This window comes from Crinia signifera, chromosome 3 (genome assembly GCF_055691185.1).
Source record: "Crinia signifera chromosome 3, ASM5569118v1, whole genome shotgun sequence".
Classification (NCBI taxonomy): domain Eukaryota; kingdom Metazoa; phylum Chordata; class Amphibia; order Anura; family Myobatrachidae; genus Crinia; species Crinia signifera.
Window position 1 is genome coordinate 156,108,531 of NC_139219.1, and position 26,988 is coordinate 156,135,518.

General features: G+C 44.5%; 1 protein-coding gene across 1 annotated transcript in view; it reads right to left on the reverse strand.

Moving 5' to 3' along the window:
* PKIB (cAMP-dependent protein kinase inhibitor beta) overlaps positions 1-26,493 on the reverse strand; it is a 164,969-nt gene extending 138,476 nt beyond the window's left edge. The window contains exon 1 of the mRNA XM_083176786.1: positions 26,162-26,493. The gene's annotated coding sequence lies outside the window, so the exon portion shown is untranslated. The remainder of the gene's footprint in view (positions 1-26,161) is intronic.
* Positions 26,494-26,988: the final 495 nt, after the last annotated feature.

The window sequence follows — 26,988 nt, forward strand, 5'->3', positions numbered from 1 at the left end:
GACTAAGGGATGCCCACTATTCCTGGGGGGGTGGACTACGCAGGAACTGGGAGAATAAGCAAGTATGAATCATATACTTTTATTAGAAGGCTGTGAAATAAATGTTCAGTACTGTATCTTTTGCAGAAAGCCATCAGATCTTGCTAGCAACGTAAATGATGTGGGAGGTTTTTTTTTTTAAAGACTGTTGAACAATAATATTTTGTCCCGCTGGCCAGGGAAATGAGTGTTTGCTAAAAACAGCCACTTTCACACCCTTGCTTTGCCTCAGTCCTCTATAGACCATTGAAAAGTTCCCCTTAACCGTACTGATTAACCCTCAATCAACCTGTATTTTGTAAATGAGCACTGACACTTTCTGTTAGCAGATACATGTGTCCAATAACTACTGTGATGTCAAATGTGGTATGTTTTCAGTAGAGATGTGAGGGCTCGGATTGGCCAGATCCGATCCCGCACGAACGTCAGGGATCCCAGCCCGGATCCGAGCAGCGTTTGGAGCCTCTTGTCTGACTCAGATCCGGGCGCATGGGCAAAAGGTCATTGCCCGGCGTCAGATTCTCGCGAGATCCGGAACTCTATATAAGTCCCAGCTCCGGCACCATTCTTCATTCGGGATGTGAAAGTAGACAGCACAGATGTGTCCGTGCTGTCTGCAAGGTGGGTAGAGCTATGGGGGACAAAGTAACTCTAATGGGGGACAAACTAATAGATGCACTAACGGAGGCACTAATGGGGACAGGGGATGCTGAAACTAAAGGGTACATTTACTAAGGGGGAACTACTAAGAGGGAAACTAGTAAAGGCCAGGGTACAACTACTAAGGGGGAACTACTGTTGTGGACACTATACCAAGGGGGCATTACTAAGGGTACTGTTATGCGGCACTACTAAGGAGGGCTGCCATATGGGACTGCTGTGGTGGACATCTAAGGGGCTCGCTGAAAAAAAATAAGATTTTTATTTTTACTGCAGGGCTGCCAGGTATTAGTCCAGCTGTCCTGCCCAGTGTCCCATATCAGTCCAGCTGTGCTGCCCTGTGTCCCCTATGAGTCCAGGGGAGCTGCTACCAATTTTAATACAAATTAAAAAGGTGTATTTTTTTTTGTACCTGCAAGGGGTGTTAAGTGTGCCATATCAGTCCAGGGGTGTCCGCATGTGTGCAGTATAATTCCCATGTGTGCCGTATAATTCTATGGGTGCCCCCATGTGTCCTGTATCAGTCCAGGGGTGCCCGCATGTGTGCCATATAATTCCAGGGGTGCCCCCATGTGTCCCATATCACACCAGGGGTGCCCGCATGTGTCCCATATCAGTCATGGGGTGCTCGCATTTTTCCCGTATCAGTCCAGGGGTGCCTGCATGTGCCCCGTCACAGTCCAGGGGTGCCCCCATGTGTCCCATATCAGACCAGGGGGGAACGCATGTGTCCCATATCAGTCCAGGGGTGCTCGCATGTGTCTCGTATCAGTCCAGGGGTGCCCGCATGTGTGCCATATAATTCCATGGGTACCCCCATGTGCCCTTTTTTAATGAAAAGAAAAAAAAGTGTTTATTTTTTTATTTTTACTGCAAGGGCTGTTATATGTGCTGTATCAGTCCAGGGGTGAGCCAAGAGTTCCGTATAATTCAAGGGGTGTTGCTAAGTCTTCTGTATAATTCCAGGTGTGCTGCTCTTTTTTTAATTAAAAGAATAAAAGTGTTTCTTTTTTACTGCAGGAATGTTGCCATGTCTGCCGTATAATTCCATGGGGGAGATTTTCTAAGAATCTCCGCCCCCCTTCGCATTTATAATTATTGCATATGTTCTAACATATGCGATAATTATAGCAAAGGACAGCTCTTGCGTTAAGAGCTGTCCTTTGCGGTGAGAGACGCCGGGTCCCAGCAGGTCCCGGCGGCTTCCCCCTCCCTCACACACCCGGCACTGCTGCTGCTGCACCGGGCTCTCCTTCTCCCTGCACCCGGAAGAGGATCAGTGCAGGGAGGAGGTCACAGGTCCGGGCAGCACAGCTCTGTGCTGCCCGGACACAGGTGAGGAGGGAGGGGGCGATGCGGGGCGGCGGGGGTCTGTGCAGGGCGACGGGGGGTCATTGCGGGGCGGCGGTGGGATGCGGTAGAAGCCCATTGGCTTCTTTGGGGCATCGCCAGATTTTTCTGGCGATGCCCCCCGCCGCGGTAACCCGGCGGGGGATGCTTACAGCATCCCAAAATGCGGTAAAAACCCTGATAACGGGGTTTTTACCGCATTTTTAGCTTAGAGAATCTCCCCCATGTCTGCTGCCATGTGTGCCGTATCAGGTCAGGGGTGCCCGCATATGTGTGCCATGTGTGCCGTATAATTCCTAGGGTAAGCCAAGTGTGTCATATAGTTCAAGGGTTGCTGCCAAGTCTGTCGTATAATTCATGGGGTGATGCTAAGTGTGCCGTATCAGTCCAAGGGTGATCCAAGTGTGCTGTATAATTCATTGGGTGCTGCTAAATCTACAACATCAATCCAGAGGTGCTGCCATTTCTTTATTAAAAGAATAAAAATGTTTATTTCTTTATACTGCAGGAAAGTCACCATGTGTGCCGCTATGTGTGCTGTATCAGGTCAGGGGTGCCACCATCTCTGCCGTATAATTCATGGTGTGCTGCCAAGTGTGCTGTATTAGCCCAGGGGTGATGCTAAGTGTGCTGTATCAGTCCAGGGGTGATGCTAAGTGTGCTGTATCAGTCCAGGGGTGCTATTAAGTGTGCCATATCAGTCCAGTGTTTGTGCCCCCACTTGTGTCGCTTATCATAGTAATCCAGCTACCTTGGTGCAACCTTTTGGCCTAAAAACAATATTGTGAGGTGTTCAGAATAGACTGGAAATGAGTGGAAATGAACGTTATTGAGGTTAGTAGGAGCAAAATAATCAGAACCCAAAACCTTGAGGGGGTGTTTTGGCAAAACCTATTAGAACCCAAAACCTGAAGGTAATCAGAACCCAAAACCCAAAACGCGAACAAGTGGCCGGTGCACATCCCTAGTTTTCAGTCAATGGATTGTACCAGTTATTAGTCTACTGCTCTCTTCAGCACCTTTAGTAACTGTTTCTTGTTACCCCTTTGAGTTTCACAAATTGGAATAGGGACCATTAATGTGGTCAGTTGTGTTGTCTAATAAAAATCTTGAATGGCCACATTAGTTGATTTGTTTTAATAGACTGGGGCTCATGATTTTTCAGTAATGACTATTAAGTGGATCAGAGGAAGGCTGTCAACTCTTCACCGGTTACTCCGGGATCTTCTATAACAAATACTGATAATATGCTTTGTCTGATGTGGATCTGATCTTAAATAGCCAGTGAAGCATGTACAAATTGTGTCAAAAACATTTGCCAACCTCATTTGACTTCTGTTCAGTGGAGAGTCTATTCTAGTGACCTATTTCTAATAATGACAGCCTAACAGCACTGCAATGATAAGGATTACACAGAGTATTCCAGTGACTGATAAACAATACAGAGAATATTAGAATAAGCTCTATACAATAATAATATCATTCTAGCATACTTCTTCTTAAGTCAGACATGTCCAAAGTCAGGCCAATTGCGGCCCGTGCTGTCATTTCAAGAGGCCCGCAGCCTCCAGCTGGAAGTGGGCAGAGCATCAGATGTGGGAAGCACAGCACAGGATACTAAAGGTGGGGCCCCAGCGAGCGCGCCTTTACCTTGCTGTCTGCTGCAGTGAGGAGGTGCCAGCCGCCACAGTCAGATGTGTTTGGCGTCCTACCCCTGCTGCTGCAATCGTATATCACCCTACTCCACAATCACAGTGACAGCAGTGTTTGGAGAGGGGGGCAGCAAGGGGGAAGCTTGCTCCCGTAACATGCAGAGCGGAGGAGGGCGGGAGCCCAAGCATCTCCTGTCCTTGCAGTGCTTGCTTTGCCTCTCCTTCCTCTGGCTCACACAAGGGGCTGGGAAACATACAGAGAAGGGAGGGGGCAGAGTGGGGGACATACAGTGAAGGAGGGTCAGGCTGGGGGACATACAGTGAATGGAGGCAGTGATGGCCATTCAGAGAAGGGAGATCAGGGGCAGGCTGGAGGACATACAGTGAATGGGGGCCATACAGTGAAGGAGGGTCAGGCTTAGGGACATATAATGAATGGAGGCACTGATGGACATTAAGAGAAGGGGGGCAGGCTGGGGGACAGAGTGAATTTGGGTGCAGAGTGGGGAACATACAGTGAATGGGGGACATACAGTGAAGAAGGGGCAGGCTGGGAGAAATACAGTGAAGGGGCAGGCTGGGGGACATAGAGTGAATGGGGGCAGAGTGGGGGACCATTCTAATGTGATTAATGATTCAAAGAATGTCAGGCTGAATGGTCGTCCCTAACACATTTATACTTCACCAAATCTGGCCCTCATCGCAAAAAGTTTGGACACCCCTGTCTTAAGTGCCTAATGAGCCTGTATCTGAAAATGAGAAGGAGGAGTGGAGGAGGTGAGGCCAATGCCATATAGAAATGTAGAACTCATACACTATAAGCCCCAGTGTCTCCTAAGTATATAAGAGTACAACATTTGCAGAAATGTGTAAATAGAAATGCAATTTTAATGTGGCCAGCTGTTTTTGGGGAGGGGAACCGGAGGCTGCCCAGATGCTCAGAAAGTGCTGAACACGCCCCCCAAAATGATGTACAGGACACAAGCCACTGAACTCTCTGATTGCACTTTCTGTTCCCCAAAGAAGATCAGAAATTGACAGTTTTTTTTAATTCAGTTAGATTTAAAATATGGAATATAGTTTTAAAAATGTATTTAAATATTAAAATATATTATGCCTAGTGGGCCTAATATATTTCCAGTAGCTTCAGCCCCCATTTTCTAATGGTAATAGATTCCTTGTAGCTTCCCCTCCAACCCCCTTTTGGTAATAGATTCCCAAGCCACCAGAATCTTACAACACCACCCCATATTTAATAACCCCCCTCAATGAGCCCCCAAAAAAGCATTTCAGGGCACTTTCCATCTCCCTTACCTATCTGCTCATGTCAATAGATCACGTCACACCATAGGCATTATCCAGCACCCCATGGTATTAGCCTACACCTTACCATCCTGCAAATCACAGTAGAGTGTATCTCAGTGGGGGCTGACAGTACCACTGTTGCAGCTGATCTCTGCAAGATTCCCTTCCTGGGCATATCTGGTGTACAAATTTGGTAGCACGGTTGGTTGTAACAAACCTCTACATTACTACATGGGGTCCTGACAAGTAACAGATGCAGAACAGATTTTGGTACTTGTTTCCTAGCGCGGCCACCCCAATTTCCATCGGGGAGGTCGTGTCGGAAAAATCGCGTCGGTCGCGTCACATGCCATTTGGTCGCATGCGATGCGACCGACGCGACCGACCCGATTTTTTAATTGAATCAAATGTGAATAGGGTCCGATGTAAAATATTCCCTAGACCCCCAATTTTACACCGCAAACCCCACCCCACGATTGACGCCAACCCGAAGCGCGGCGAGCGCAGCGAGCCCGCGAGGGGCGGCGGTGCGCGTCCTCCGACCTTTTTATTCCCCTACTATCCACGTCGGCATGGAGTTGAGAATATAAAGTGTGGCGAGCGCAGCGAGCCACCAAGCCCGAAGCGTGGCGAGCGTAGCGAGCCCCGCGAGGGGACGCGTATAACTTCACAGGTATACGCGTCCCCTGGCGGGGCTCGCTGCGTTTGCCACGCTTCGGGCTCGGGCACACTTTATATTCTAAACTCCACACCGACGTGGATAGTAGGGGAATGAAAAGGTCGGAGGACACGCACCACCGCCGCTCGCCACGCTTCGGGTTCACGTCAATTGTGGGGTGACGACGGGGCCATATATAATGTGAAATGGGTCATATTGGCCCATTTCAAATTTTTTACTATGTGAGATGGACTTAATCAAGTCCATCTCATGCCATTATAATGGCACAAGACCGACGCGATGCTCCCGATTTCAATGTGAAAAAATATTTTAACATTGAAGCCTATGGCAAAATCGGGGGCATCGCGTCGGTCGCGTTGGGGCCAATGTTAATGGTCCCTACCGACGCGATGCCCGCGATTTTTCCTTTGCCGGCAAAATGGACCTGATTTCAAAGGAAATCGGGTCCATCTCGGGCATCGTGTACCTTAACTTAAAGGTACACGATGCCCGCGATTGTGGCCGTGCTAGGAAACAAGTACCCAGATTTCTTCTTTAACAGCCATGCTATGGAGTGGTACAACACAGTTGCATAGGTTGCAACCATGTGAGTGAAAGTCAGGCTGTCTGCGATCATATCTTATGCCATCATGCCACTGATATAGATTTGCTTCAGTTACATTATGTAGTTATGTAGAGTTTACATGCTCTTCATATACCTTGTAAACCAAATTGATTGCAGTTATAGATGTCAGACTACATACAATCTATCATAGTCCTCCTTTTAAACTAGGATGTACCTTTTTTCCTCATTCAGACCTAGTCAATGACTTTTTAAGTTGATACTGAACATTCACACCACAGTTGACCATGTGTTACATACAATTTTCTATTATGCCTCAGAAGGGCTCATTGGCGTCACTCACAGTACTGTAGTTGCAGGTAGAACGCAGTGTTTGTTTCTGAGATTACTAGTACCCTATGCTCAATGGTTTTTAATTTAATGCTACTGCTGGGTTTCCATATATTCTTTATAGAAGACTTATGACAAACATGTCCCTTGACATTGACCTTTTAACCAAGCTATTGTTATGTGAGAGAAGAATTTTACACCTGAACGGTCAGGGAGCATCTTCTGCCTGACTCCAAGCCACAGTTTTTCTATGTATAGCACAATCATAGGCATACATGGCAAGTGTAAATTGTTTAGAACAGAAGGCAGATTAATGAAATAGATCAAGAAATGCCACCCTGCATTGTTGGCAGCTGAGCTCACTGAGATCTGCTGCAGCAATTTTACTTCACATTTGATCAGTGCCCTAGAGTCTGGCAGGAAGAGTCAGTGGTGGGATTCAAATAAATGAACAACAGGTTCTATGTCCTAACGCCCATTGCACATAAATCTGCACGCCATAATGCCAAATACACATAAGGCCACACACCGTAATGCCTATTACACATTGTGCCGCACACCATGATGCTCATTACATATTTGAAGCATAAGTGCCATTTACCTACATGCTCATTGCTAGGGTGGGTTTTGCTTGATGCCAGGGGCTTCATGCTGGATGCCAAGGGGGCTTCATGCTCATTGACAAGGGGGAATACATTCTGGTTGCCAAGGGGGAGTAAATTGCTTGTTGCCAAGGGGAAGTAAATTGCTCGCTGTCAAGGGGGAGTGAAATACTGCCTCACTGTGTAATAACACCACCCCCAGCCATACAATACACAATGTAAAGCTTTGACAGTCGGGCAGAGAGTGCTGGGCTGATCGGCTGTATACTGAAAGCATGTCCACAGCTATTTTGAACTCTCCTGCTGAACTGCGAGCCAATAGGAACTTGTGGCCTGGCAGCAAATAAGGAGCCACCATTGCCACTCCTGGTTGGCTGCTCGACTGCGAGCTCCTATTGGCTCATGGTCCAGTAGTAGCATTCAAAATAGCCACTGACCTTCTTTGTGTATACAGCCGGGCAGCGCGTAGCTCTCTGCCTGGCTGTCACAGCTTTACCTTATGTGCGGTGGTGTCTGTATAAATTACAAGGAGCCAACAGCGCAGCACTCATTAGCAAATGGTTCTGCAAAACCTATAGTATAGGGTATCGATTCTGAAGAAACACTGCGAACCGGCTAAATCCCACCTCATGGGACACCATGTGGCCAAAAGATACAGGTGGATATGTCAAAAATTTAAATATACATAATACACAGTTACTGGATGTGAATGAGCATACATTAGTAATGTTTATTATTTACCAAAAATCAGATAAGATAAAAATAATAATAAAAAATGGAATAATGTTGTAAATACAACGGGGGTTGTGATTGCAATGGAACATGGAGTTGGGAGGGACTAGTCAATTTCAGCCTGCCTCACCCCCTCAGTGATACCAACTCTGCTCTTCCAGCACAATGTACTGTATACGCCATACTGCAGATGCGCAGAAGAAGCCGCCAGAAGCTTCAGGAGCAGCAGTGATGAGCCCCTCCCCACATTGTGCTATGTGGTCTGATGATGATGCACTGTTTGGCCCTACCTGAAGCTATAACAGAACTTCTGCTTGTTACTATAGCATTACATGAACATCACCCCTCGGGGAGTGGATCAGGAAACCACTGGGAATGGAAAACTGGTTTTCTTTTGTATGGCCTGAACTACTGAAATATCCTATAAAATATTCAAAACCTTAGTGACAATGCTTCACTTTACTGATATGTGGGATGCAGCTGCGCACTACTCTCTGGGATTGATTTTACAATGTGTAGTAGTCTTCTGAAATATGTATTAGTCTAGCTATTTATTAGCCATATATTGGCCCCTGAGCATTTCATAAAAAGATGGAAAACTTTATTCCTGCATCACCAAATGCTCATCCTCTAGATAACATGTACATATTGGCAGAGTTAGTACGAGGATTTAAACTACACGTTTCTTGCAGATTCAGGCAGCTGCATTGACCCTTTGAGTGCCAAGTGAATTTGTCAAAAAAAGTGTGAAAATTGTCAATCAAACATTTTTATTCATCATAATGACCTGTAAAGTTTACCTAATAAAGGAAATATAAGGCCAAGTGTAATAGGGTGTAGCCGCCACACAGGAGGGGGAGGGGATGCGATGCGGTGCGGCCGCCGCTGTCGTTCAACAGGGGGGGAGTTGCCCGGTGCGATGCGCCACTGCGGGGGTGGGGTGATGCAGCGGCGGCCCTCATCCAGTAATATGGCAGTTTACACTTCTCACCACTGATGTGTCGTGTTGCTGTGTGTATAACCTGTACAGCGGAAGCTTGGGCTGCATTCTGTACGAGTCGGACTCATGCCAATGTCCTGGCACAAAGCAGGGGAATGAGACGCTCAGCTGGAAGAGACGCAGGGGTCAGCCTGCTCCAGCTGTCCATCTGCAGGGGGGGAGCGATGCGGAGGTGGCCACCGCCAAGTTGCTCAGGGGGAGAGGAGTGACAGCCCCTCACCTCCATCGTGGGGGGGTCCCTGCTCCCAACTACCGCCCCCCAGTGGTCGGCGCCCTAGGCAAATGCCTAAAGCTGCCTAGTGGTGGCGCCGGCCCTGGGTGTGAGAATCAGAAAGTGAAAGATTTGGGGAGAGTTTTCCCATTTTTTTTGAAGCAGCAATTAATTACAAGGCAAAATCAACCTGGTTTTTCAGTGTACATGATTGGCGCTTTAAAAAAAAAAGGGGGGGGGGGGGTAAACGCTTCCAAAATCTCTCTTTCTAATTCTCAAACCCTATTACATTTGGCCCATAATCTTTCTTTACATCTTTTTTTATTTCAAAATATATAACAAATGTGAGCGACGGTGGCATTTTTAGCATTACAGAGATGTTGGCACTCAGAGGGTTAATATTCTGTTTTCTGTTTCTGAAGACAATTATGCAAGAATGACTAACTTAATGGATTGCTTCTAAGGTTGTGTAAATATCATTTGCTTCATATGCTGGTTTAATATGTTACTAAATCGTCCCCATGACTGACAACACAAATGATTCTGGATGCATATGTACACATATTAGCATATGTTATACAGTTTTCTCGTCCGCATCATTCTTGCATTAGACATACTGTAAGTCTCAAGTGACTTCATTATAAAGTCTTCCTAACAGTGAAGGAAACCTCAGGGACTGATGCTTGCTGATGGCATATTCATCAACACTTAGAGAGAGATAAAGTTACAGGCCTTGGGGGAGGATGCACAAACATCTGCCACCCCAATTGCCAGACATCACCGGCTACCATATCGTTAATAATTGCATATGCACTAAGAAATGCGATTATTTTTGCGAAGCAACTGGCAATGTGTCAGCGGGTCCCTGACGGGTCTCCCCTTCCTCCTGTGCCCTCCTTGCTGCAGGGACTCTGTCTTCGCTGGCTCCTCCTCCCTGCACCCCGAAGCAGAAGTACAGTGCTAGGTAGGAGGAGGTCACTGGTCCAGGCAGCACAGCTGGAGGCTGCCCGGATATCATGTGAGGGGGAAGTGGCTTGGCCAGTGTGGGGTGGTGGGGGTCGGTGTGGGGTGGCGGGGGTCGTGAAAAGAAACCCATATGGTAGCGGTAACAGGGCGTGTGGGTTTTAGTTCATACGAAAATGCAGTAAAAACCCTGATAATGGGGTTTTAACTGCAATTTTGCTTTAGAGTGTCCCATCATATGTTTGAAAAATGACAGTTATCAGCTAATTGGTTGGTACCATTTCTCTCTCCACTTTATCTCTTACCTGACACATATGCCATATGGGATTTACGTGTTACTGGTGGAGTCAAACTTACATACTTTTATTCTTTATCTGCAATTTTTGGGGTATGAACAGAGCATGATGTCATCAAGACCTGCACCCATTACAGCAAATGCTGCTATTGACTAGTCTAGGTGGAGGTTACATGGATGAAATAACATACAATAATATAATTTGCGTCATTTTAGCCCCTACATGAAGAGCTGTGATTGCCATAAATTTTAGGGGATGAATGGGGTTCGGGGGCATGAAGGAGGCTTGCCCATCTTTCTGGGGCCTGGGAGTGCTACACAATTTTCTTTTGGAGCGGTAGGCAAATTATGGTTTAAATGAAAGCTAAATTAATTTCTTGTACACATAGTCCATCGATAATTCAGGACCCTTTGGTTCCAGCACTGTGCCGGATTATCCATTTTGCCATATTATCAGTGGGACATCCCAACATCTTTCTTCCCCCCCCCCCCCACTACCTAAACCCAAATCTCCCACAGCCTGACTCCCTACAACAACCTAAACAAGCCCAAGGCAGAGGACTGGGAGGGTTTGTGTGGTGCTCAGGAACCACTCTTGGACCAGAGGTAGCAGGGTTAAAACAAGCTGGTTTAATGATAGAGGGTTTTATAAATGGTAAACAAATAAGATAACATCTCTGGGGGAGGAGCCTGGAAACTAAAGAGGGATAATCTTAAATAACGTCTTTGAGAAGGGGCGTGTGAACTAAATGGGATGATCTCAAATAAAGTCTTTGAGGAAAGTCTTTTAATGTAAACAGGAAGCAATAACTTATTGCGTGGTACTGGGGAAGAACAATGTCTCTGTTTAACTATGGAGATGATGAGCAGAATAGTTGGTACTGGAGATGAATGAAGTTGATGGAGAGCGGACTGGACACAGTGAAAGAATGGAGATTATGTGAAGACTGTGGGATATGGTTGAAGATACTGAAAGACGTGGATAGTTGTTTTATTAATAATATGAAGAAGAATTGATGGTGAAGGAATCTGGAGCCGGGAATGATGGAGCAAGACGTGAGAAATGGGGGGACAGCCAGGAGGTACCGCAGTAGAATCCAGCGGACTTTGAGTCAGCAGAACCGGATGTATGGATTGGGCTGAGCAGAAGAGGTTGCGGTACTGAATGGCGATCCTGGAACCAGAATGGCGAGCAAACTGGACTAGGGTCAATAATGAGCCAGGAGTCTCCTGAAGCGAGCAGCAAGAAAGACTTTTTGCACTTGCGCTGGTTTGCCTAGGCAGCTCCCCAAAGTACCTGGAGGATGGCTGCCATTGGCCAGTCAGGCCAGTGGGACAGGAACTACACTGGATAGATGTTTTTGCCCACATCCAAGATGGTGGCGCCGGCCTCCCATCGCATCCTCCGTTACAGATTCTGCCTGGACACCAGGACCCACCGGACACACAGTGCCTCTCTGTATCTCCCCTGCCGCTGCCAGATTGCCACCTGGGACCCACTGGACACATGAAAAGCCGGCGGAGAGCACAGAGGAGTGAATAGCGAACCCGTTGTGCATCGCCAAGGCTGGTCCTGACACCCTCCTGATCCCTCCCCCAGCCTGACCACCCTCCGCAGCCCAACTCTTCCCCGAAGACTAACTTAGCTTCCCCTTCACTCCCTTCACAACCTGACTGTGCCCTCCTGCAGGTTTCCACAGCCTATCTGAGCTGTCCTGCTGCCTAACTTCCCCTGCTGCATAATTTTCACCTGGCACCTGAAATGTCTGGATTAAAAGAGATGTTACACCATCAGGTGCCAGGTAATCTGTTGTCCACCTCTATATCCAACATTATTATCCAGTAAAAAGTTAAATCACAGCACACTGCAAAGCTGTACTCTAGAAGTTTCATATTAAGCTTATCAAGTCTATAGCATTTACTTCAACACATTTGGTGAAAACAGTTAAGACTTTCATCCTAAGTGATTTCCAGAGCAGAGAAATTGCATGACATTCACAATGTGTGTACATCACTATACAACAGATAAGCCAGTGGAAATCTGACATTTCTAGACCAGACAGACAACATAACCTATTTTGCAGCCTAAAAGGTGCTGCTGTCCCCGTGCAGCAGTTTGGATGTGATTACTCATCACAGACACCGTTGCTTTTTTTCAGCTCCATTCTACAGTATTTGCTTAGAACCAGAGACAGATATTCCAGACAGTGCTACAGCTGTAACTGGCACTCTGCTGCAGGGGAAGGGCTGTAAATGATTGCAGCAGTGCCATGAACATTTTAGTGTGCCACACATACATATACCATACTTTGTCCTTTGTGTGGGTCCGAAAGTAATGATAGCAAATATATTACTAGTCTTAGAGCATGGGGTTAACATTTACATATTAAGATTAAGGGTAACTCTAAAGTGGACAACACTTTGAACGTATTGCAGGGCTATAATTAGGGATGTGTAAAAGATTCCTCAGCACTGGATGCAGGGCGTAGGCGGTGGCACTGTCACTGCCCTGTGGCATCTGATGAGCATCCTTAGATGATCCGGACATGCAATCTGTGACCTATTGAGCAATCTTCTTCCTGATACCAGTGGCCTTGCCCCTTAATGCAACATCACAATGTCACATGTTCAGGGGAGCTAACACATTGCAGGAAATCTGCTTGCTAGAGCTTAAATATTTAGAAGTCAAATTTTTTTTTCCCTGCAATTCACAAACAGTCTGGTTTAAATGTTTTGGTTTTTTATTCAATTCAAAAATGGTCTACATTGAATGTTGAATAATGTTAATGTTCTTAATTTAAAGTGGCTAATCATTGGATCTGCTACTAGCGCTAGGGCTGTTGATCCTGACTAAATGTTGGACTTGAAGGGGTTAAATTAGTGCAAGAGAAGATAAATATGAAGTCTCATTATATGTGTAGAAAGAAACCAAGCATAATATGCAATAGCCTGTGATGTGCTGGATGTTCAGGTATTTTAAAACCAAGTCAGTTTTGCCTTGTGCAGCAGGGCGAGTGTGATGGACCCCACACACGTACCACTGTGTAGGGAGAGCATTCTGGGCGATGTTGCTTCGCTCAAAACGCACAGGTCTCTCAGCACACAGAGCTGTGTGCTGAGAGACCTGTGCGTTTTGAGCTCTGTGTGCTGAGCGAGGTGTCAGGGGTAGTGTTCTCCATTGAGAACACTGGCCCGACCAATTAATAAACTGTGTGCAGGTTATAACTCAGCGGAAGATACAGACCTGCGGGGCCGCGCATTTAAATCTTTGCTTATATCTTCATGTTGATTGTATTAATAAATGCCAATATGTATGCAAAGAGTGGCAAGATACATCACATTTGATGGAGTTACTCATGATGTGATAAGAAATTATAATTATTGGATCAATATCTTAATATTTGATAGATAATAGATAATTTATATCTAATTGCATCCCATCAGGACTGGCTTGTAATCTGATGGGACTGCCATGCAATGGAATTCTATCCTTATGTATCCCTCCTATTATCCCTATAGATTGTAAACTGCGAGCAGGGCCCTCCTACCTCCATGTCGGTTTTTATCTACCCGGTTTGTTTAATCACTGTTGTCTCCAATTGTCAAGTGCAACAGAATATGCTGCGCTATATAAGAAACTGTAAATAAGTAAATAACTAAATATGCCTCAAAGGAAGCCAGAAAGAAAAGTTGTGAGGAATGGTTATTTGAAATTGGAAAGAATTTAAAGATAAGTGGGGCATTAAAAATATTTTGGAAGGCCTCATATGGGAGACAGCTTTAAGTACGATTTAATGCACCTAGTTTAATCTTGTACCAATACCACTAATTTGGAATGTGAGTTGATTTCTCTGCCTAATATGTTAATCTCCCAGTATTTTTGGCAAACAAGAGGTTAATAGGGATTTGTCATTGAAACTGTATTATGTAAGTTGGTTGTGAGCTTCTTATGTATCGTGGTTTACTGGGGGATTAGCATATAAAAGAAGGGGTATTTTTAGATCTTATGTATTATAAATCCTTGTCATGCAGAGTAGCTATAGACTCAAATTTAGAACCGACATTGACAGACAAGACGTCTATAAAACTTGGAGAAAACAGCCAATTAATGAAGTATAAAGTAAAAGTATATTTGACAGAAAAGACTACTGAAATATCAGCTCACAGTACAGAATTTGTAGATTGTTCTGAAACATTAAGAATAGTTTTTGCAATATTACTGGTATATATTATAATTAAAGCTTGCAGAAGCGATTTGACCAAGGCTGGATTTCTTAAACTCGAGACTACCAAATAAATATATGTATTATATAATATAATATAGAATTCCCATCTTAGTAAATTTCCCTCACTGAGTATGATAAATGGTGCTCCAGCCAATCAGATTCTAACAGTCATTTTTCAAGAACATGAAAAGCACTTAAGAAATGATTAGCTATATGCAGCCAGTTTAAAACACATATATTAGGGCAGAATCAATGAACTGAAGAAGTTGCCACAACCCATTCTGACCGCTACCACATGTAAACTGTTAGAGGTTTGGTGGAGGTGTGGGCAGAATAAACATACCAAAATAATGAGAAAAAGTATTTTTCAATCGAATCTGACACATTTTGTAGTGTAATCTTAAAAGGTATTATTGCAGTGATCAACTTTAAGTTTCTTAAGTGTAAATAAAATTATAGAATTGGGCCAAAAAATGTTTTCTTTGTCTTTCACTTAATTCGCTTAATTAAGTGACTATTAGTTGTTTTTTTTAAAGGGAAGTTAAAATGAATGTTAATTTAAACAAATATACACAAATAAAAGTTAATCGAAGGAAGTAAATAGTATGTGCAGTATGGATGTCCTCTGATTCCTTGAATGTAATTGTGTCATTCTATAAAGCACCAATATGAATCAAAATCAGAAAAACAAAATGATAAAATCTCATCAATTTATATGTATAATTAGCAAAAAATGAATGACATCAATTTTTTATATATGTTCTGTATAATCTGCCTTATTATATGTTTGTGTGAAGGGGTTCAGTATATTTGAGTTGGACATGAATTCCAGACAGTCAAAATCCTGAAAGATCCTGGCAATTATTTAAACCCTACTGTTAACAGATCCCATCCACAGCCTACCCATATCCTCACCCCTGCTCTTGTATCTAACCCTAAACCTCCCCTTAGTGCAGGGGTTCCCAAACTTTTTTGAATCACGGCACCCTAGAGCATCAAAATGTTTTCAAGGCACCCCTAGGCCAAGTGTTTCTTATTGAGAAATTCAGGAAAAAATATAAAAGTAAGTACATTGTGTATATATGTCACAGGTATGTGGTGAGGGACAGGATTTGTTTCTGTTTGTCCACATATGTTTTGATTGGCAGCCACTAGCACTGCTTTTGCCTGTTACGTTGCACATAACTAATATGAATTGATCCTGGTCCACCAACCCAAGGCACCCCTGTAAGTGTCCTGAGGCACCCACATTGAATGATGTGGGCGTTTCCCCGCAGGCTGCGTATGCATGTTTGTGTCAAACATGCATTCGCAGCCAGTGCCTGCGAACACACGCTGCAAATGGGTGGCGGCCAGGCTACCATTCGCAAGGTGGGATTTGGTGGACTCGCAAGGCTGCAAATTCGCAGCCTTGCGAATCAACCAGAATAACCCCCTTATCTCTTTAAACTTTATCTGTCTCCAAGCATCTATTAATTTCCCCACATCATCCACCAACAAACAATTTTCTCTAATACTCTGACCAATTTGCCCGTTAGTAATGTTCTTCTGACCAGAGACACATTTTATGTCTATAAATAAATGTTATATTTTATCATGCCATTTAAAGACCAGCAGTGTGACTGCATCCAACTAATACTTGAGATGTCATTTTAATTAAAAGTGGTCTTTTTTTATGCAGTGTCTTTCACAGGGCATGTAACGCTCCAGGCTCCAAGCAAAGGTACTCCAGAAATGGCATTATTACAAGTGACAGGTCTCCTGGCAGGAAACATTGTTTCTTATGAGACATACATTATAAAAAGAAAATTCCCTTTGAAGAAAGATATTTCTTCTTTTAAGCTGTATAGTTAAAAGAGAATGTTTTGTTTTAAGGCCTCTCGACTCTTGTATGAGAGGTGATTAGTCTCTATTTTCCCAGTTTAGTATTATTATAAAAGCACAATTGTTTAAATCACTCTTTAGGATTCATTTAAGAACAAGTCATAACACCTTCTGCACTTATTTCTGATCCTAAACGGGTTATAACATCAGTTGAATATTTAGCAAATAGCTGTTGTTTTTGAAGAAATATGATATGTGGTACAATCCCCATTGCAGGCCATCTGGAACCAAAGCAGTATACTTTCCTAGTCTTCCAGAATGATCAGGAGGCTCCCAAAAATCAGGTGGCACTCCCAACCATCAGGAAAAGTGGCCAAGTCTCCTGCATTGAGTTAACCCCCTCCCGCACCCCCCACTCACAGAGGAAAAGTGGGCATCTGACCTCCACAGCTCGCATTAATGGGGGTCACTTAATCTATTTCCATGCCTCCAAACGACCTCATATTCCGGGACTATGTCCCCCTAAAAATGTATATTCCTGTTCAATATCTTCTCAAACTATTGCAAAATGCTTATTGCAACTGCAACTGTATAACTTAAGCGGTTTGATACTAGTGGGGTTTGTCTTCCAGATATACAGTTAAGTCCCGTACACACTAGATGATGGGCTCTACCACTGATATTATTAATGATAGAAGGGGTAAGCCAGGGTTAAAGAGCTGATGCATAGATACTGCTTGATATCAATAAACTATATAATTCCCCACCCCCGGCTGCTTGCTGGCTCCAGAGAAGCTCTGTGCCTGATTAGCAGTCTGCCTCCCATAGATGTTATTAAAATAATCTGTCAATGGTGGTGGTCTGCGCATGTGCACTGTCTCTAAAGCGCATATACGGGCCATGGCTGTGAGCACCTTCAGCAAACTTTTGTTTTCCCGAGCCGCTTTGTTTTCCCGAGCCGCTCCAGTGTTTCTTGGACATGCCCACAAAAACAGTTGGTGCGCCCATAGAAACGCTGAGTGGGCCCTAGCGAATGTAATCAATCTCCTGCCTGCTCGGCACGGACGCGTGACAATGGTGCCTGCCCTGTGCAAGCAACCACCAATGATCTCCGGGGTCACATGGAGGCTGCGAGCACTGGCCAGAGGAGGAGAAAGCCATCAATGGCAATTAACCATTGAAGGATTTGTCATCTGTGCAGGCACTAGCATAGAGGTTCGTACGGCTGGGGTTTACATTTGGCAGGGTGGTGTTAACATGCTCGCGGTGCTCTGAACACACGCAGCCGAGCAAGCAGGTCTGAATCTGGTCCAATGTACAAAGTCAATATTACGTACACTACATTGCGCAAATCTCACATATTGAATGCCTGTGACTGCCTATATTCCATACCAACATGTTGGCCAACTTAAATAAATGTATGTGTGAATCTTAAAATATTATCTAGCTGTTAAAATTTTAGCTGCCAACATATTTTCTATGGGGAATAATTCAACCCAGTTTCTGAATTTTCTCCAACCAAATCACTCATAGGGGGTACTCAGACTCGGAATCCAGACCGTTTTTCATTTCTTCTGGCAGGAACTTGACAGTTGGTATTCAAAGTACTGACTGTCGAGTGTCTAAAAGTCTGCAAATTGGCGTAAATGGCCATGGATTGGTGAAAAATCTCAGTGAATTTGATAATCCGGAGCTGTTTCCAACAAAACAGATCTGGCTAATTTTAAAGTCAGATCTGTTTTGTCAGAAGCTTCCTTCAATGATGTTGATAACATTAGCATTGAATAGGCTACGGCCACTATTTCCACCAGCAGAAATAGTGGCCGGGCCTGAAACACCCCCCCCCCCCCCCCCAATTGCTTCCAAAATATTGTGATACACCTGCTTTTTACTGATAAAATACAGAAAATAATTAGATAACATGAAAAAGCATGACGTTACATTTTTCATTGTTTTGTTTGTCTTTATATAAACACTAGTAAGCCCACTCAAAGCAAAAGCTTCAAAAGCTAGTCTGCTACCTTCTGTGTTTGTGCATGTGTGAGAAGGAGATGTAGCTTCACTCTCTGCCAGCAGATGGCTGTGTTTCGAAAACTCATGGACACTAGACATATATGTATATATACATATATGATACTAATTAGCTGAAACATAAATGTATGTGGTGCAAAGAGCAGGCACATATTGGTCAAATTCAAAATCATATATTGTAGTATACATACTGTAGTAGTAATGGAAGAACTGGGGTTATGGCATGTTATAATAAGAAAACAAACACAAAATATTAATTTGGGAGCCAAGGCAAATAATACATAAAAACTTATTTCTGAAGCCTTTACTGCTTCATTTAATTTTACTTTATTTTTTACATATTTGCTGATAATTGGTATTGTTTTTTTTTTTTTAAATATAGGTTGAACCGGGCTATATGTTTGCGGCTGCTCCAGTAGATTAATGGTTAAATGGTTAGTTTTAGGAGCGCTCAGTAAAAATTTATCATGACCATTATCATGACCAATATCTAATTCATATCATCCCATAACTATTATTGGTATAAAGACACCTTCTACCTACAGCAGTGTGTCACAGCGATGGGGACTCCCCTTGCCCCAAGTTATGCAAATTTGTTTGTCGCCAAATGGGAAGATGACCATATATGGAGAAATAACATCTATCAAGAAAATATCGTCATTTGGCAACGTTATATAGATGATGTGTTCTTTAACTGGGAAGGCCTCAAGAAATCCATAGAATATATTTACTCGAATAACTTAAATCTCGAATTCACAACTTCAACCAGCAAACAAGAAATAATTTACCTCGACCTGGAAATATTCATTAAAGACAATAAAATTAATACTCCGATTCACATCAAGGAAGTATCAGGCAATAACACTTTACATTTGTTATCAACCATCACACTCAGTAGATCAATAATATACCCAGTGGACAATTTCGAAGATTAAATTGAAACTGTACCGAACAAGAAACTTTTGAAAAACAAAGTCTGAAAATGATAAAAAAATTGAAACAAAAGGATATGATAAAATAAGATTAAAACACCAACTAGAAACAGTAACTGCATTAAACAGAGAAGATCTAAAGATGCTAAAAAATAACAAAAAAAGAAACACAAAAGAATTCCAGAATGTACATTTCATAACACAATATAACAGCAATTGAAAACATATCAAAAACAGCAATTCAAAACATATCAAAAACAGTGCATCTCCCCCATTGGCGCCGAAACCATGGGTGTTCCGGGGCCCGAGCACCCACGGAAGGTGAGGAGCACCCACGGCACAGCCCATGGCAGCGGGGTCCCAGCAGCAGCAGATACGCTGTCATCAGTGGGGTCCCTGCGGCAGATGGGAACTAGTAGCGGTATTAATACCACTGCTAGTTCCCATCTTCCGCAGGGACCCTGCTGCTGACGGCGTATCCGCTGCTGCTGGGACCCTGCTGCGGCATTGCTGCTGCTCCCTGACCCTGCTATGTCGCTGCTGCTACTCCCTGACCCCGCTACGGCGCTGCTGCTGCTGCTCCCAGACCCTGACAGCGAGTGAGTCCAGGAGGGAGGGCTGGGGTTTTTTTGGGGGGGGGGTTGGGAGCACCCACAGAGAAAAAAGGAAATTGGCGCCCCTGATCTCCCCCATTACCTGCGAGGTCAGAACACAGCCACTGGATCCAGCCCTTCTACTGAGTGCCTCCCTTAGCCATCTGCCGAGCGCAAGGCAGAGGCCTTCTACTGAGTGCCTCCCTTAGCCATCTGCCGAGCGCAAGGCAGATGCCTTGATGCACGGAGTCAGGAGGGACACACTGCACATGCGGCTTCTCTCACCTCTAAAGGGGATCCAACGCCTGACCTCAAATCGTCGTTTCTCAGGGTCCCGGCGATGTCAGAAGCGGACATCCGACTGTGCTCTACGAGCGCACGTGTCCAACCAAGTTCAGCACCAGGTATGCTGATGGGAGTGAGGCCCAGGCTGCAGGCCAGTACAGGGTTGCAACCCGCAGAGTCATATTAACTGAATCACGGCTCCGCAGCGTCTGCTCAATTTCATCTGGTGCACTTGGTGGGTCAGGAGAGCTGTCACAACCTGTCATGCGCTGAACACCCTTTTAAAATATAGTGTGTGCAGACATGTCTTCCTTGCTGCACCGCCAGGCCATTCCCCCACTCTGGGGACACTCTTACCAGACCCTCATGTCCTAACCCCCCAGCACACAATGTGGGGCACTGGCTCCTACTGTGCCTCTGCTCCTGACAGGGTGCCCGGAGCCGCTATCTCCCCCTCACACACTCTCATTCTCCCGTCCAGAGCACTGGCCCATAAGTAACAGCGCATTGTTAAATAAAGGTTTATGAACAGGACACCACAGGCTGCTCCCTTGTGTAAAGAACAGGACACCACAGGCTGCTCTTCTGCCTAAATAAAGAACAGGACACCACAGGCTGCTCCCTTGTGTAAAGAACAGGACACCACAGGCTGCTCTTCTGCCTAAATAAAGAACAGGACACCACAGGCTGCTCCCTTGCGTAAAGAACAGGACACCACAGGCTGCTCTTCTGCATAAATAAAGAACAGGACACCACAGGCTGCTCTCCTGCATAAATAAAGAACAGGACACCACAGGCTGCTCCCTTGCATAAAGAACAGGACACCACAGGATGCTCCCTTGCGTAAAGAACAGGACACCACAGGCTGCTCCCTTGCGTAAAGAATAGGAAACCACAGGCTGCTCCCTTGCATATAGAACAGGACACTACAGGCTGCTCTCTTGCGTAAAAAATAGGACACCACAGGCTGCTCCCTTGTGTAAAAAACAGGACACCACAGGCTGCTCACTTGCATAAAGAACAGGACACTACAGGCTGCTCCCCCTGCATAATACCAGGAAGATACAACAGGCTACTCCCCCTCCACATTAAAAGGAGCAAACAGCAGAAATATTACGTGCTTGATGCTGCTCCCTATGTGCTGCTGTGGCTCCCCGCTTCTCTGCCCTGCTTGATTCCTTAGCTGCGGCCACAGTCCCCATCCACTCCTCCGCCTGCAGCCAGGGCCGGCACCACCACTAGGCAAATCTAGGCATTTGCCTAGGGCGCCAGCCACTGGAGGGCGGCACTTCGCCTCTCGCATGGAGGCTGCAGGGGTGTCCGTGCCGGGTACCTGCGACACTGTGTGATCTGGCGGCGGGGTCCCTGCAGTGATGCGTGCTATCCGGCAGCCAAGCGGCGGCGCGGGAAGCACTGCTGGGTTTGAAAACATTCCGCATGCTGATTGGCTGATCAGCGTGCGGCGAGTTTTCAAACCCATCAGCACTTCACGCGCCGCCGCCTGGCTGCCGGATAGCGCGCATCACTGCAGGGACCCCGCCGCCAGATCACACAGTGCCGCAGGTACCCACCCCCCCCCCCGTAGGCACCGGGGCGCCCCACCCCCCCTCGCCTGGGGCGCTCCGGTGCCTTGCACCAGCCCTGCCTGCAGCTCTAACTTCCACTTAAGTCTCTCCACAGACGCATGGGCGGGTGGCGTCATCGCCATGACGTCTACACACTACACACAGCATCTGTCACCGGCCGCCGGGCATCAGGAAGAACAGGTGGCCGGGCCCTCCTCCAAGTAGCCCTGGAGGCCGGCGGCCATGGTCCTGTAGCCGCAGCCATGTTTTAAAAGCCGCCGCGGGCTACGGAACATGGTCGACGATGGAGGAGGTAAGGTGGTAGTAGCCCGCAACACTCACGTTAGAGCGGCCTGGGGGCACATGGCACCCTGCCCCCCCGCCCAGCCCGCCCCTGCATGGTTGTATTATTTGGCTGGCGTTCTTGCCAGGTGCAGCATGAATGTGTTTTTCGGAAAGGAGAAAGGTTCTAGGGTTCTCCAGTTTTTTGGAAGCATTCAGCTTGAACCTAAGGGAGTGGCATAGCTTTAACATGACATGAACAGACCAGTACTTCCACACACCATAATTTGAGATACTGAAAGCATGCTTGCTCTTATTGCTGCACAATTCTAGAATGTGTCCACTCAGTCACTGACTGCCATGAGCAATATCTTGCAATACATTGTTAGCTATTAATAGTAACTTGGCACCCAGCACAACACGCTAGAAGCGCTCTACTGATTCCCAGTAAGCAGATAATGTACAGACATCAAAACAGACAAATTCAGGTGCTAATAAGATAAAGTTAATTAATAAACTGTATCTAGTAATATAAGCAGAAAACCCATATGGATGCCTGTGAATGCATCCAAAATTACACCTGCACATGGGCCAGGTGAAAATGCACAAGAAGCAACTGTTTGGTAATGCACTTATTAAAAAAAAATCTGGGGTAAATTTACTAAGATGGGAGTTCTATTGGGGTTATTTTGGTTACTCTTTTTGGGGGGGTTACTCTTTCTGACAAATTCCTTCTTACATGGACAAAGCCATATGCACTGCAGGTGGGGCAGATGTTAATTGTGCAGAGGGAGTTAGATTTGGGTGGGGTTTTACTTCAGTGAGATCTATATTGCAGCGTAAAAATAAAGCAGTCAGTATATTCCCTGCACAGAAACAAAATAACTCACTCAAATCTAATTCTCTCTGCACATGTTACATCTGCCCCCCCCCCCCCTGCAGTGCACATGGGTTTGTCCATCTAAGAAGGAATTTGTCAGAAAGAGTGAACCAAAATATCTCCCTTAGTCTCCCATTCCTGTGCAGAACTTTTCCAGCCCCTTTTCTGCTGTCACTGCTTGTTTAGCTGATTGCCCTATTTGTTGTATTGGCTGCTAGTAGCAAGTTTGATGGCTGTGTAAGCCATTCCCAATAGGCAGAGATGATGTGTTATTAGGGACAATGAATGTCTTGCAGCACGACTTTTCTTGTCCACAGGGTGTGTGGAGACGGCCTTTGTGTCAACAGAATCTGCAGGTAAAATCACTAACCAGTGGGGGGAAAAAAGCTCTTTGATGAAGCTCCCATCACAGGAGTGAAACCAACATGACTTGTTAAATCATTGAATGTGTATGCACTATATTGTATGCTGATGGAGAAATTGTGTCGGTGTCGACAAATGTGTACACAGCCTAACATGATGTGACATTGTAGCTAAACACTGGCTCAAAGTGATAAAATCATGAGGCAGTGGGTGTGAAATTTGTTAATATATCTGCATCTAAACATACAGTATATTTATTGTAAAAATATATGTCATATATGTATGTCCTGTAAATAGGGCCTGATTCAGAGATGTATGCTAATGCTACCATAGCTGCAAATGACTATGCAGCAGCTGTGCAAAATATGCAAATTTTGCAGCCACTGGGCTGTACATTGTGACACCCACTGATGGTGACTCTGCACTGCCATTTGCGTACAAAGACTCAACCACTGGACACACATTGGATGAATATTGACCTTCAAAGCAACCCTATGGCTGTGCAGATTGGCAGTTACACAACCCCAAAAAGGTCACAACATACCTGTGTTTTAGTGGTCACCCCCCTGGGTGCCTGATTGTCAATCATTGCAAAAGAAATCCACAATACAACCATGCACAACCGAGCACATGAGCAGTGGTAAAATATCACTCTGCTGCATACTAAATCAAATTTGCTTCCAACTCTGAATCACGTTTCTGTGTACACATGATTTTAGGCCTTTCTATTTTTTTTTTCAGCCCTGCTACACTACACAGACCATCGCAGAGTGGGCTTGGTTCCTAGAGAACCAACACCCCCCCGTAACTTACCTGATCCGAGGTCAGCTCAACAGGGGTTCGATCTTCACCACCAATTTTCAGAATAAAGCCAAACGTCATAAACCCAAATGGGCTGCTGATAACTGTGCCATATAAGTCCAGGGGTGCTGCTAAGTGTGTTGTGTCAGTCCAGGGGTGGTGGTAAGTGTGCTGTATCAGTCCAGTGTTTGTGGCGCCCACTTCTGCCACTTAGCTTAGTTATCCAGCTACCTTGGTACAACTTTTTGGCCTAAAAACAATATCGTGAGCTTTGAGGTATTTAGAATTGTTATTGAAGTCAATAATACTGTAGGAACAAAAAAAATTACAGTATGTGATTTTAGCCATTTTTTATGATATAAAAATATAAATAAATACAGATCCAAAACACACAAGGGTAGTTTTGGCATAACCAATTCAGATCCAAAACACATCCAGAGGACATCCAAAACAAAAAACTTGAAAAATGACCGGGTGCACACCACTATGAGATACACACTTGCGGCGTGATTTTGATTCTGATGGATCTCTATGCAAGTTGAGTTTTTGCATATAGGGCAGGTGCGGATGCTTAGTTATGCATTGCACAGAACATCATAGGATTTGTCTTTCCATGAAATTGGGTGTTTCTGGATGGCAACGCTGGATCCACCCTGGCTTAAAAGCAACATTATGGGTACTTATATGTTAGTTGGGTGCCCACTAAGCTATTTGCTTAGTTTTCTGCGTGCACTCGCCACGCTTTGGGCTCGGTGGCTCACTGCGCTCGCCACACTACATAAAATCAACTCCATGCCGACATGCATAGTGGGGGTATGAGCGTACTAACTATAGTGGGCGCCCAACTAACATATAAGTACCACGTTATGTGACAAACCTTAAATACATATTTTACAGTAATAGTTTCAGAATGTTTAATAACAATTTTTCATATAGTGCCTACATATTATACATTACTTAACAGAGAATATATAATCATTCACATCAACCAGCCACCATTATATTCTACACGGCGCCACCATTCTGCACCAATAATATATTGCTGCTATAATAGAGCCACTTGGTGGAGGGTGATGCCATCATCATATTTCTGAATAAATCACCATAAAGCATGCTCAGAGGATTGCACAGCTTGATTGCCTTCTTACAGTAGTGTGTTAGTGCTAGATTTCCCAAGGAGAAGGAAGGGGAACATATACACTTGCACATGAACCCAACAGGAGGCTGTTTATTTTCATGAATTTACATATGTTATACATAGAGTAGATTACAGTATAGGCAGTATACGGAAAAGGATATTGATCCTAGATAGATAATTTGTACAAGAATGGATGTATCACCTAGAAATTGAATACTAAATTAAAGTTTACAAATAAAAAATAATGTATTAATTACTCAATTGTTTCATGGGAAGTAATTTGGATCATACATTACAGAGATGGAATTATTGCAGTATGCTATTAAGCACATTATTTAAAAAAATGTAGATAAAGCAAAAACATTGTGTGTGTATATGTGTGTGTGTGTGTGTGTGTGTATGTATGTGTGTGTGTGTGTGTGTTTGTGTGTGTGTGTGTGTGTGCGAGAAGGATGTATACTGTACGTAACCATGAAAGCCACTTAATCATTATACTGTATAAACTGTTAATATATGCACTACAAAGCCCACTCTACATTAATTTCATCACATATGATTATCACACAAAGTATAGGAATTCTAGCAGCCTATACCGTGTGCATCTTCTACTACTAGCATGAATGAAACAACCCCCCCCCCCCCCCCCTTTCTCTCATTTCTACTGACTCTAATTCCACTTTAGTAGACTAAGAGGTCATAAATGTCTGATTTTCTTCCAATTTAGCAAAGGTTAGATATGCAATAGCATTTGTAAGATATGCACATACAATATACCATATTTATATATATATATATATATATATATATATATATTTATATAAACACACACACCAATACATTTCCAATCCTGCAATAACTCACCAATGAGATGATCAGTAGAGTATCAGCACCAGGGGCTGTCACTGCCCCTCTTGACAGACTCAGGATGCACTGCTCAGCCTTTATAATCCAGACCTCTGCAGAGAGCTGTGGAGGTCATGTTAGCAGCATCACTAATTCAGGTAGTGTGTCTGGACAGCAGCTCTCACAGCTCACAGTGCCTCTAGAGATACCGTTGCAGTTGCTCTTCTCTGTAATCCCACATACATACACACACACCTTTACTTTGAGTCAACTGTCTTTATTATGTGACTTGAATCTACAGATTCTCCTCCCCTGTCTGCATCTTAGCACTAAACACACAATTCTAGGAAGATGCACTGCCATCAAGTGGACACTGAAATAACACATAAGTACATGCCTGGAAATTATGATCAGAAGTATACAGTGAGTAAAGCCACCTGTAGCAAAGAGTATAACATTGTAGCCAATGATGTAAAGCTAGGCAAAGCAGTTGATGGGGGAGGTTTATCAAAGCTTGGCAAGAGTTAAAGTGGAGAGAGATAATTTTTAACCAATCAGCTCCTAGCTTGTTTTACAGGCCATGGGGCAGATTTAACAAGTGATAATCTTGTTATCACTCAGGAATGGAGGGGGGGGGGACGGGGACGGACAGACTAGAACTTGGAATGCTGGACCAGACAGGCTAAATTTAAAAATGTATATTAAAAAATCATTGGCTTCATGTTTTATAAGTATATTATATTAACTTATATATAATTTATATTTCTGAAACAATATTGATTCAGACCAATTAGTTCAATTTAAAACCAATACAATTAATGGAAATTAACCTTTTGTACAGTTAA